Here is a 12798-nt window from a genome sequence, read left to right as displayed (position 1 = left end):
CATGGACCCTGCATGGGCTCCTTCCTCCAGGATTCTGCCTTGTTTGGCTTCCTCCCCGATTTCCTTCAGTGATGAATGTTGTTGTAGAAGTATAAGCATCAGCAACCCTTTCCTTCCCAACTTGCTTATTGGCCATGGTGATTCATCATAGCGATAGAAAAATGAATTAATGTCTCCTCATACCCTGTCCATATGTCTGTCCACTCCTACAATTTAATTTAGTAACTGCATCCTCTTTGTCTGTGTCCCTCATTTGTTCACTATGGCCAGCTTTCTCTCTGTCTGGACCCCTGGAGCCTACTGAAGAAAAGTCTGTTGGATTCCTCAGCTTTGATTTACAGGACACATCCCATCCCTGGGCACTAACCAAGTCTTTAACTTTCCCTCTGAATCACCCCAAGAAAATCTACATTGCAGCCTGGGGGGTCTGTTTTATTAAAGCCTGAACTTGTTTTTGGCTCCACTCCCTGAGTCTGTACACTTTTAGAAAGATCTATGTGATTCCTCCACTCTCACTGAGACAGGTATGACCAAGCCAGCTCAGTCAGTCAACAGGTTCTCCAGGGCAGCTGCAAGGATTAAGAAGAAAAAAGAAAATTAGACAACAAAGTAGCATGAGCCCAGCCACTTCTGAGGTAAAAGTGGGTTCATTTTTTCCCAATCTGCTCTTACACTATTTTAATTATATCCAAGAAATAAGGTCAAGCTGTACCATAAATACAAATAGTCAAGGAACAAGCAAAGCAATACACAAAGTCTGTCTGGTGATCACTGTTTTAAGGGCTTAACAGGATGACCAAGATATCTGAGCCTACTTCCCTATCCTAGCCCAAACTTATATTCTTGCCTGTAGCCTACTTCTTTGTTCTGGCCTAAAAGTAGATTTTTGCCTGATCTTACTTCCCTATTCTTAGCCTAAAATTAGATTCCTGCCTGAGCTTACTTCCTTGTCCTGGCCTAATGTTATATTACTGCCAGAAACCCATTTCTTTTTGGGGGGACAATGTCAGATTCTTGCCAAGGGGCCCCAAAAGCTCTCCACACATACTGTAACCCTATTATGTGCAAGAGGAATCTGACACTCTCTATTGCATGATCTGCTTCTTGTCAACCTTCTGAACCATCTGTCCCCTTATTTCCATTGCTCTAATGTACCAAGGATATCCTCCCTCAAGACCTTGGCTCTTGCTGTCAGCTCCTTAGAGCCCAGGTTCTCTGTCCATTTGCACAGCTCAGTTGCTCGTTCCCTTGAATTCTCAGCTCATGTGGAGCTGCCTCACTTCTGCTCCTGCTGTCTCCCTGGTTGTTTTCCTACATGCTTCTGAAATGTTTTGTTGTGACGGTCAAGCTTTCCCAGGGAGAAGATAAGTCCACAGGGAGGTACTCTCCTGCCTCATGCACATCTTGTGTCCCATGATTGACATTGAGTGGTTGCAGATGTCCAAGCTGGTTCATCCATCAACCTTTGGGTATCTTATTCTAGGAATCCATGCCCTTGCCTCAGATGACAGTCACTTCCCTGACCCATCTCCATCTCCCACTATCATAAAGTAATTCCCCTGTATTAGTGTTTTATCTCTGATTGGCTTATTTATTGCCAGAATTTGCTGTCATGCCAACATGTTCCCTGATATCATTCTTCCATGTGACCTTGGGCAGTCTGTCACTTTCTGGACTTCAATTTATATCAGTGTAGGAGGAGCAGAGAGAAGCTCATGTCCACAAAGCTGAGGTTGCTGGGAGCCTTATGTTATCCCAGTCTCCTTCATCAAAAGGACTGGTCTGTTCCCATCTCTCCATGGCCATCTATCTCAGTGGATGTCCTTACTTGCTGATAAGATATAGGCTTCATTCTCACTACATTAACATTCATAATCTCTTCATACACACGTTTATGAATTCATTCACACATTCATGCATTCATTCATTCATTCACTGCTGCTCTGCATCCAGCTCTGACCTTTAGGCAGAGGATATGAAATGCGCCACAGCTGCTGGCCTTGAGTCTTAGGTTTCAGAGGTGGGGACAGACACATGGAGATTGTGATGGTGTGGTATCTGCTGTATTGTCACGTTGATGACAGACCATCTGAAGTCTAGATTCATATTCAGTCCTTAGTTCTCTTGTTTCACTGTGATTTGTTGTTAAGGGTTCTGGTTGTGGACAATGCATACTTCATGGTCCCCAAATCTCTAAACCTGTGATGAACCTACATTGTGCACTTAAGACTAATGAAAAGCTGCCCAGCTCCCTAAAGTGCCCCTCCTTAAACAGAACATCAACAGTCAGGGCAGGAGCCATGGTAGCCTGCATCTTCCTGGCAGCATCTTAACAGACAGCTGCCTGTATCTATTCTAATATTGGAGGTGGCAGAGAGATGATCAGAGCTCTGAGAGGTTAATGCAAATGCAGGTAACTTGAGAGAAGAGACCAGAGGCAGGCAGGACCTCCAACAGGCAGGCTGCCCTGAGGAGAATCCTCTCTGCTGAGAAGTGTAAAGGAAATGAAAGAGAGGTGCTTCAGCAAGTGTGGGCTCATGCTGAAGGTTCTCAGCAGTGGGGAAGCCTGCATCACTGTTTCCTCCTTCTATTCCCTTTGGTGTGCTGCTGGAGAGCATGTGTAGTTTTGGTATGGTGTATATGCGTGTGCGTGTGCGTGTACGTGTTTGTGTGTGTGTGTGTGTGTGTGTGTGTGTGTGTGTATAGGAGTGTGAGCTGTGTTGGACTGTGTCCTATTCAGCTAGCTTGCCATCTATGGATGCACATTCCCTTGTAGTGAGTGTTTTCGTTGAACCTTCCAAGGAGCTAAAAAGACTCACCAGGCCAGCGTGGCCCTGACACTGAGGTTTGTCCACAGGGAAGCAATGGGAAGCTGGAATTCTGTATGTACTGAAGTTGAGTGTGGGCTGTACAAGGCTGAGAGTCCCCAGCACAAATATGCAGAGGTCAGTAGCCCTGGCCTGTTTTTTCAGAGGAGAGCTGGGTAGCAGGGCACTTTGGAACAGGGTTAGTGTTCAGGGTGAGGGTCAAAACAGCCTCTCATCTGCTGTTTAATACACTCTCCAGTCTCAGTTTCCCCTCCTGCCGCCCCTCTGCTCCAGGATGACATGAAGGTCACATTTAGTGACACACACAACCTGAGTAAGTAGAAAATGCAGAAAGTCATCTGCTTTTGGTTTCCCTTTCTGAGGAGAACAATGGCTTCCCTTTGGTTCTGGCCTGAAAGGGTCAGAGAAGTTAACTGGAAGGGAGGGATGTCCTAACATGGCTTTCTGTGGGCCAATGTTATTTCCTTATTCCTAGTCAATGTATCCGTTGAGGAGGATGTCTTGGGTCTGCTGATAAACAGTTCCTTATTCTGAAGAAGTTCTTATTATGAGAAAATGAATCCAAGAATGATAATATTGTGTGTTAAGTTTAACTAAGCAAAGATGTTATTGTTGGAGTAAAAATTGCAAAGTCGTATCCCATGCATATAAGCTGAAGAAATCAGTAAAGCATGCTTTTATATTTTCTGTAATTTTACACATGCATCCCATAAAGAACACCTCTACTGTATTTATAAACAGCCCTTCTATGGGAAAGAAGTATATGTGACTGGATCACATTTATTCTTTGGAGTTTCCTCCTGCTTCGGCACAGATAATTGAATTATGTGCTGTAGTCAGTGTTTTGAAATCTTAAAAAAAAGTAAGCAGTTAGAGACATTCATAAAGGATATTATAAAATAGCAGTAGATTTGTAAGATCGTTTCTTTACTATTCCTTTGCATTCTCAGAATTGTGAAAGATTTGCTTTCAGTGTTCTTTCTATTAATTTTAAAGAGCCAATAAAAAGGTATCAATAGATAGTTCTTTCTTAAGGCATGGCTAACAGTCCTACATTATGTCAAAATTTGTGTCACAAGCCATTCAGCCTAATAGATAGCAATAACCAATAATGTACATTATACATTGCATGGATGATATCTTATTAGCAGGGAACGATCCACAGAACTTGCTTCTATGTTATAGAAATTTACAACAGGCATTATCTGATAAAGGATTACAAATAGCTCCAGAAAAAAGTGCAAACTCAAGATGCTTATAATTATTTAGGTTTTAGGCTTACAGATCAAGCTGTTTTCCCACAGAAAATACTTATTCATAGGTACAATTTAAAAACATTAAATAGGCTTTGCCTCCTGCATCAGACATGAGCTCTCAGCACTGTAAGCTATAGGCAGTGTGAATCTCTGCCAAAGCTACAACTATGGGGATCTTGGAGAAAATCTCGGAGATCGAGAAGGAGATCACTCAGACGCGAAGAACAAGGCCACCAAGTACCACCTGGGCCTGCTGAAAGCAAAACTTGCCAAGTATTGGGCCCAGCTCCTGGAACCATCCAAATCTGCCTCATCCAAAGGAGAGGCCTTTGATATCATGAAGTCAGGTGATGCCCGTGTGGCACTGATTGGCTTTCCCTCTGTGGGTAAGTCCACCTTATTGAGTCTGATGACCTCTACAGCCAGCAAAGTTGCATCCTATGAGTTCACCTCACTGACGTGCATCCCTGGGGTCATTGAATACAAAGGTGCCAACATCCAGCTCTTGGACCTTCCTGGAATCATTGAAGGAGCAGCACAAGGGTGAGGCCGTGGCCGGCAGGTGATTGCTGTAGCACACACAGCTGATGTCGTCGTCATGATGCTGGATGCCACCAAGGAAGATGTGTAGAGGTCCCTGCTGGAGAAGGAGCTGGGGTCTGTGGGTATTCACCTGAACAAGCATAAGCCCAATATCTATTTCAAGCTCAAGAAAGGTGGTGGTATCTCCTTTAACTCAACAGTCATTCTGAAACAATGCTCTGAGAAGCTGGTGCAGCTCATCTTACATGAATACAAGATCTTCAATGCCGAGGTACTCTTCTGAGAAGACTGCTCTCCAGATGACTTCATCGATGTGATTGTAGGCAACCGGGTGTATATGCCCTGCCTCTATGTGTATAACAAAATTGACCAGATCTCCATGGAAGAAGTAGACGGGTTAGCTCGAAAGCCCAACAGTGTAGTTATCAGTTGCAGTATGAAGCTTAACCTGGACTACCTGCTGGAGATGCTGTTGGAGTACCTGGCCCTCACCTGCATTTACACCAAGAAGAGAGGGCAGAGACCAGACTTCACAGACCCCATCATTCTCCAGAAAGGGGCCTTTGTTGAACATGTGTGCCACTGCATCCATCGGTCACTGGTCAGCCAGTTTAAGTATGCCTTGGTGTGGGGTACAAGCACCAAGTACAGCCTGCAGTGGGTAGGCCTGACGCACACTATAGAGCATGAGGATGTCATCCAGATTGTGAAAAAGTAGTCACACCACCTTCCTGCAGCTTGGCTCCCGGGAACTCGCCCCCCCCTGGAACACACAAATGGGAAAAGTACAAACATATACCCCAGGAAGCGATTCTTGAGTGGCTGATTCATGAGCTCCTTCAGGAGCAGTGTTGGGCTAGGCAAAGCTGGGGACCAGGGCTTTGCTGAGGACATTCCCTATAAAGTCTGAACCTGTGGCAGGCTTACTCAGCAGCCTACAGCCTTTGTCCATGCCCTGTGCCCCTTCCGGGCACTCAAGGAGCTTAGTTACCCACATTCTTCCAGCCAGACCTAAGCTGACCCTGGCTCAAGTAGGGTCCCTGAGGCTCCTGACAGCAGCTCTATCAGATAGTGGCCTAAGGATGATGCCTCCCACAGGTCCTCCCAACACAGGACTGTCCCTCATGGAAGCCAGGGCCCAGCCAAAGTGTCCTAAAGTGCCTCCCCCTTGGAGCCCCTCCCAAGAGCAGCCTCCTTCTGCCTGGGTGGAACCTCTGAGTCTGGCTCCATTTCCTTCTAAGCTCTTATGTCTGTCCTCCTTTCTGAAATAAAATTTTTTTAAAAAAGGGAAGTGGTTCCTTCCCAGACCAGGAAAAAAAATTAAATAATTGTCGAAAGCTATTAAGTGATATTAATTGGCTTCATCCTTATTTAAAGCTTACTACAGGAGAATTGAAACTCTTATTTGATATTCTTAGTAGGAGTGCTGATCCTACCTCTCTTTGAGTTTTAACTTGTTGGCCTTACAACAAGTAGAAAAGAGCTACTGAAAAACAGTTTGTTACTTATATAGATGATTCTTTGCCTTTACATTTGTTGATTTTTAATATGACTCATACACCTACAGGGCCTTTTGAGGTCAATTGCCTCAGTCTGTGGAACTTGTCACACAGATCCTACTGGAGGTGGTATGGCACAAACACTATTCTTGCTTGGAAAACATTCTATTTATATTGGTCATATAAAAGCTCATTCTGATCTTCCCGGACCTTTAACTGTAGGCAATGATTGTATTGATAAAGCTTTGATACCTTTAACTGTAGGCAATGATTGTATTGATAAAGCTTTGATACCTTTAACTGCAGGCAATGATTGTATTGATAAAGCTTTGATACCTTTAACTGCAGGCAATGATTGTACTGACAAAGCTCTGGTAGGAGAAGCTTTAGTTTTGGATCCTATTGTTTTGGCTAAATGTGGTCACTATAAAATTCATCTTTCTACTCATACCTTAAGGCTCCTACATAAGATTGCTAAGGAGCAAACTAGAACGATTTTGAAGCCATGTTCTTCTTGCGCTCCATTCTTGCCTGTATCTCATTATGGTGTAAATCCCAGAGGTTTACAGCCTAATGATTTGTGGCAAATGGATGTTACACATGTTCCACAATTGGGTAAATTATCTTATGCTCATGTAGTTATTGGTACTTATTCTCATTTTTGTGTTGCTAATGCATTAACAGGAGAAACAGCTTCTCATGTTTGTACATATTTATTGCCATGTTTCTCTATTTTGGGTATACCAAAGGTAATTAAGACTGGTAATGGACCAGCCTATACCAGTAAAGCTTTCCAAAGGTTTTGCATGAAATTTGCCATTGTTTTGAAAACAGGAATTCCTTATAATCCTCAGGGACTGGGAATAGTTGAGAAGGCGAATGGCCTTTTAAAGGCTCATTTGAAGAAATTAAAAAGGGTGACATGGGGATTTAAGGATACCCCGAAATCTCTTCTTTCTCATACCTTGTTTACTTTACATTTTTAAAATTTGGATGCTGATGGGTTGTCTGCAGCTGACAGGCATTGGCATCACGAAGATAAAGCAAAACCTTTAGTCTATTGGAAAGATCAGATGGACGGCTCATTACACGACCCAGATCCTGTACTTTTATGGAGCTGTGGGTATGTTTGTGTTTTCCCAACAGACGCACCTTCCCCTTGTGGGTTGACATCCCGGTGTGTACACCATGCTGAAAACCAAGATGGATAATTAAGAAGACAGATGTCTCTCTTTCCTTTCAACGCCACTGCCAGGAACCTCGAATGATAACTTCCATGACAGCACAGGATCGAATGCAGCAGATTGCCCTGTTGATTAGCATTATCTGGATGTTACATTGAGGCTGCTCTGCATAAGTTTATTGGGCGGATGTTCCAAATCCACCTACAATTCATCCCGTCACTTGGGATGAAACTGTAGATATTCCTGTTTATGTCAATCAAACCAAGTATTTAGGAGAGTACTCTGATGGTCATATATTACAATTTCATGCCTTATTAAATTCTTCTGGTAAATATGAAGGGTCTTTGTTGTGTTTTGGCGAGAACTTGACTGAAAATTGTGAACAAGTTAACATACAAGATGATTGGGACAATAATGTTAATGCAGGCATACATTGGGCCCTGGACTTTATTATCCGATATTAAATGATCCTAGAAGAGGCCCCAGACGTCCTCCACAACGGATTCCTGTATGCAGGACTGTTTTGCCCCCGAAATTGGGTTTTTCTCCCTTTTGGAGATATTGCTATGCTAATGAGACTGTTTGCTCTAATACCACCTTGTGTGATTGGAATATTTTGGATTATATTAATCATTGTCCTATTAATTTGGTTTATGGGATTTGTACAAAAAATAATGAAACTTATTTTTCTTCATTATGGAAAGCCATTGCAGTCCTTGGGATGATAAGAGTTAAAAGAATTAACAGCACCTGGATTCCTATCGGGAACATCACGGCATTTCAGGACGAACAAAATAAGACTGAAGTTTTTGTACGTGTGTGTGTTCCAGAACCATTGGCCTTTTTGAGTGGGAATTTATTGATAGATATTAATACTGTTAATTGTACTAATTGTCAAATAACTAATTGTGTTAATTCTACTTTAAGTAATTTTTTGATTGTTAAGCAACCTGGTTATGTTTATTTACCAGTTAATTTGACTAAGGATTGGTATGATGAAAAAGCCCTAGCAATTCTTGAGCATGCAACCACAGAATTGTTGTTACGATCTAAAAGGGTCATAGGCATAATTATAGCAGGAATAGCTGCCTTGATAGTTGCTAGGACGGTAATGGCAACTGCTTCTGTGTCCTTAGTGCAAAGTATACACACTGCAGCATATGTTAATGGCTTGGTTAAAGCCTTATATGTTCAAAAAGAATGGGATAAAAATTGAAATGAGAGTGAATTCTCTCATTGATTTATTGGGTCGTCGATTGCAGATTATGGCTATAAGAGAATTTGTCATGCTGAATTTAAGACTATTTGTGTTACCCCAGTTCCATATGATGATAGTAAGTGCTCATGGGATAAGATACAAAACCATTTACAATGAGTATGGGATAATTCTTATACGTCCCTTGATTTAAATGAATTAAAAGAACATATTTAAGATATTATGAACATTCCAAAAATTGATATTCACATTATGGAACAGACTAAAACCTTTGTTGATGCTCTTAAATCTGCTTTTCCATTCTTTACATCTTTTAAAAAATTGGGTAATTGGTGTTATAATTATTGCAGGATTATTAATAACTGGATATAGTTTATTTCCCTATTTAATTCGTGGGGCAATGCAACAGACTCATAAAAGCTTGATTGAATTGAAGAAGTTAAAACTTGCTGAGGAAAAGGGTCATCTGCCTCCCATGTTCATTTAGTTAAAGAAAAAAGGGTGGAATGAGGAGAACAATGGCTTCCCTTTGGTTCTGGCCTGAAAGGGTCACAGCAGTTAACTGGGGGAAAGTTCAGGGGCTGTCCCTCCTGGAAGGGAGGGATGTCCAAACATGACTTTCTGTGGGCCAAAGTTATTTCCTGCTCCTAGCCAAGAGTCAATATGTATCCGTTGAGGAGGATGTCTTGGGTCTGTTGATAAACAGTTCCTTATTTTGAAGAAGTTCTTATTATGAGAAACTGAAACCAAGAGTGAAAATATTGTGTGTTAATTTTAATTAAGCAAAGATGTTATTGTTTGAGTAAAAATTGCAAATCCTACCCATGCTTATAAGCTGAAGAAATCAGTAAACCTTTGTACCTTGCCACCAGAGCAGTAGTCGGTCTGTCTCTTTAAGGCATTTGCAAAGCTGATGTTCGAAACCTTTCTGCACAGCCCATGGTAGACGCCTGCTGCTCATTTCTGGGACTGATATGCCTTATGTCTAGGGAGCTCCATGGCTGTTAAAACATGTCCTACATGCTCATCCCGTGGGCTCTGGTGTTTTTAACACTATGATGGCTCATCCCGTGGGCTCTGGTGTTTTTAGCACTATGATGGCGGGTTACAGATCAATGTAATGATGAAGAATACCAGTCAGTAGGACCTGACACTTGGATGCAGAAAAATGAGTTTGTACTTTAAAGAAGAGAATAAACCTTAGCAATTTCATCCCTGGTCCTTCCTCAGCCTGTTCAGGTTAGGTATGCAATAAAAGTGACCTGGCTGACTAAGGGCAGAGAGAAGTGTGTGAGTCAGGTGTCCTGTTCTTCCTGCTATTCTTGCCAGCAGCCCTACGCAGTCTACCTGAGTCCCAGCAGCCTCATTTGTTTAACTGAGAAACAGATGGGTTTGCTTTGACAATCCTATATTTGTTTCTTCTTTTATGTTCTGGTTGTAGCAAATCGAATAGCCCAAGTTCAAGGCCAAGTGCCCCATGTGCAAATTACATCTGTGCAAAGCTAGAAGATCCTGAACATCCTTACACATCAACATACTTGTCCATTTTCAACATATGTATATACACATGTATATCATACATATATGTGTGTCTATGTATATACAAACTCATGTATACATATTTACCCAAACATATGTATATGTGTGTCTATATAAAAATCCATACCTACACACACTCACACACACACAAATATATATATGCTTGTACTCAGGGCCTGACATATACTCAGAAAACAGCCTACCACTGAGTCATTCCTGAGCAGGTGTATAATGTGTGTCTGTGTGTTTGTGAACGTGTAAGTGTGCATCCATGTGCACAGCCCTCTTCTTACATTTCCTTTTGACTCAGTGCCTCACTATCTTGCCCTACTGACCTTAAACTCACTCTCAGATATTTCATTTCCTCCTTGACTCAAAAGGAGGAGTGGATGACATGTTAGTAAAGCAACTTCTACTTGTGCTCACAGTGAAAGAGAAAACCAATGAAGTGGAAAGGAGGGAGTGCAGCTGGACTGATGGTGACATAGAGGATCTGGTGAAGCTTGGTGTTTGGTCCCCATATCATGTTGTATTATTGTCCCCATGTCCCAGCACCACACACAAACTTCACAACCAGCAGCTGGGCTTTCCTCTGCTGCCCAGCCCTTTAACACACTTAAATTTCAGAGAACCTCCCTTTAGGACCCACATTTCATTCCTGTCTGGATGGATTTCCAGTGTCTCATTTCAAGCCATGTTAGTCATTGCTGTACAGATTTCATACCCATTGATGAGTCACCCCCCACTCTCTGCTCCCCAAAGATCCATATAACCATTACAACACCCTTTCAATTAATGAATTCCCCTGTTCTGAACAATCACACATCTATGGGTCACATGACACCGGCCCTACTGGGTCTGACTTCTTTACCTGTGAGCATATTGGCAGTCTCACACACAAGGAAACAGGAAATGTCACCTCCATCATTTGTCTAATGTAGTAATAACTTATGGCCTGAGCAAGCTCTTCTCTTCCATGCATCTGTTGGGACCTGAGTCACATTCCCTTTGCCAACTATGAAAAGCGTGGTGGACGATGGCTGCAGTACCTGTCATGTCCTTGCTTCCTGTTCCTCTGAGTACCTGCCTACAGTGTGATTGCAGTATCAACCTCTCCAAAGATGCTGCACCATTCTCCACTCCTACAGCTGCACAGGAAGGCTTGGAATTCTAGCCCTGCAACCATATATCATGGAGAGAAACAAGTTCTTGGCCTTTGCCTGCATTTTGAATCAGTTTCTGAGATGTAGCTGCAGGCGTTGGACTAGTGTGAGGGCAGAGGTGGCATCCAGGATGTTGATGGTCATTATAACTATTGCCAGCGCTATTACTCCCTATCCCATAGTCCTGCATGCTAATCTTTCCTGTGTAGACATGAGACCTTGTCCATGATCTCTGTTAGGTAGTTGAGTTCAAACCTCAAGGTGATATGTCAGAGTTTCATTAGATCCAGTGGGAAGGACACATTGTGTTTTGAGGTTCGACCTTTCATTTACTCCCCCTTGTTACATTTTAAGAAATGGATGCTTAGCATGTAGAAGGAACTGAGTCTCACAGGAAGATCCCAGGTGTCAGCCTTAGGGAACTATAATGTGTCCTATCTTTTCCCCTCCACACTCTGTCACCTCTATTGCACATTGGGCCTCTACCTTTAGAGGCTTCTTCACCATGACAAAATTTTGGTTTCAAGAGGCATGGAAAAGGTCAGCCCTGAAGGAATGATGAGAAGAAATTGCTGATACCTAGGTTCTAGACTCCTTTAAGAGACAGACTCATATTTTGGCCTCCAAAAGGGCAGCATGAGATTTATTAAACCCTAGGCTCCTTAGACACCTGGTAGAAGCCAAGTGGATGGAGGGACAGATCTGGTTCATATCACTACTCATAGAGTGCATTTGGTGTCCATCTCATGTACTTGACTGACAGTTAGGCTTATTGTCATTGTGGGGACCCTTGGCTGCTGTCAATAGATGGTCCCTTCTTCTCTCACACCATGGTTTCTATGTGTGGTATCTTGGTGCTCACTGGGAAGGGAATCCTGTGTGTGTGATGCTCTGCTGACCACAGGTCCACCTGCCACTGTGTCTTCTCAGGAGCCTTGAGGCACAGGTGTGTCTCCACCTGGATGGACAGCTTTCCTTCTGTCTGCAGGCCTCTGGCTGTGTTTGCAGTCTCACAGGATTCTCCATGGTCACCCAGCACCTGACCCAGATGCACCTTGGCCTCCTCTCCTCCTCTAACTAGTTACTAACCTGGCTCAGTCCTTGTTCTCTATCACCCACTCCTCTCTCTAGGTTTGACCTGCTGTTCCCTGAAGATTCCATCAATGATGATCCCCATGACCCTGCTCCACCAAGTTCCCTGCATTGTGGCCACACAAGTTGCAGTGGTGTAACAGGAGCAGTGGTTGACCCTGCACAGCCCCCTGTGGCTCTGACACATGAGAGGATCACATGGGGCTACGGTATTGACCATCTAGTGTATGTTCTGCACTTTTCCAAAGTTTGCTACTTCTTAGGTTCCAGGAAATGGCTCCATTGTTCTTTGCACTGGACTAAATTCTTTTTTTGGTCATCTGACTACTAACACTGCCTCCTCTTCCTCCTCCTCCTTCTCTTCTTCCTCCTCCTCACCACCATCATAACCACCACCACCACCACCACCACCACCATCATCACCATCATCCCCATCCTCCGTCCTCATCACAGAGCTCACCTCCTCTACCCAGGTCTT

At 43.1% G+C, this 12798-nt stretch overlaps 1 pseudogene; it reads left to right on the top strand.

Annotated features, from left to right (window-relative positions):
* On the top strand, nt 4174–5542 carry Gm8918 (predicted gene 8918; annotated as a pseudogene).
* The last annotated feature ends 7256 nt before the right edge of the window (nt 5543–12798 follow it).

This window comes from Mus musculus, chromosome 12 (assembly GCF_000001635.26).
Source record: "Mus musculus strain C57BL/6J chromosome 12, GRCm38.p6 C57BL/6J".
NCBI lineage: Eukaryota > Metazoa > Chordata > Mammalia > Rodentia > Muridae > Mus > Mus musculus.
The sequence above is the reverse complement of the archived record's forward strand: the minus strand, read 5'-3'. Positions and strand labels throughout refer to the sequence as shown.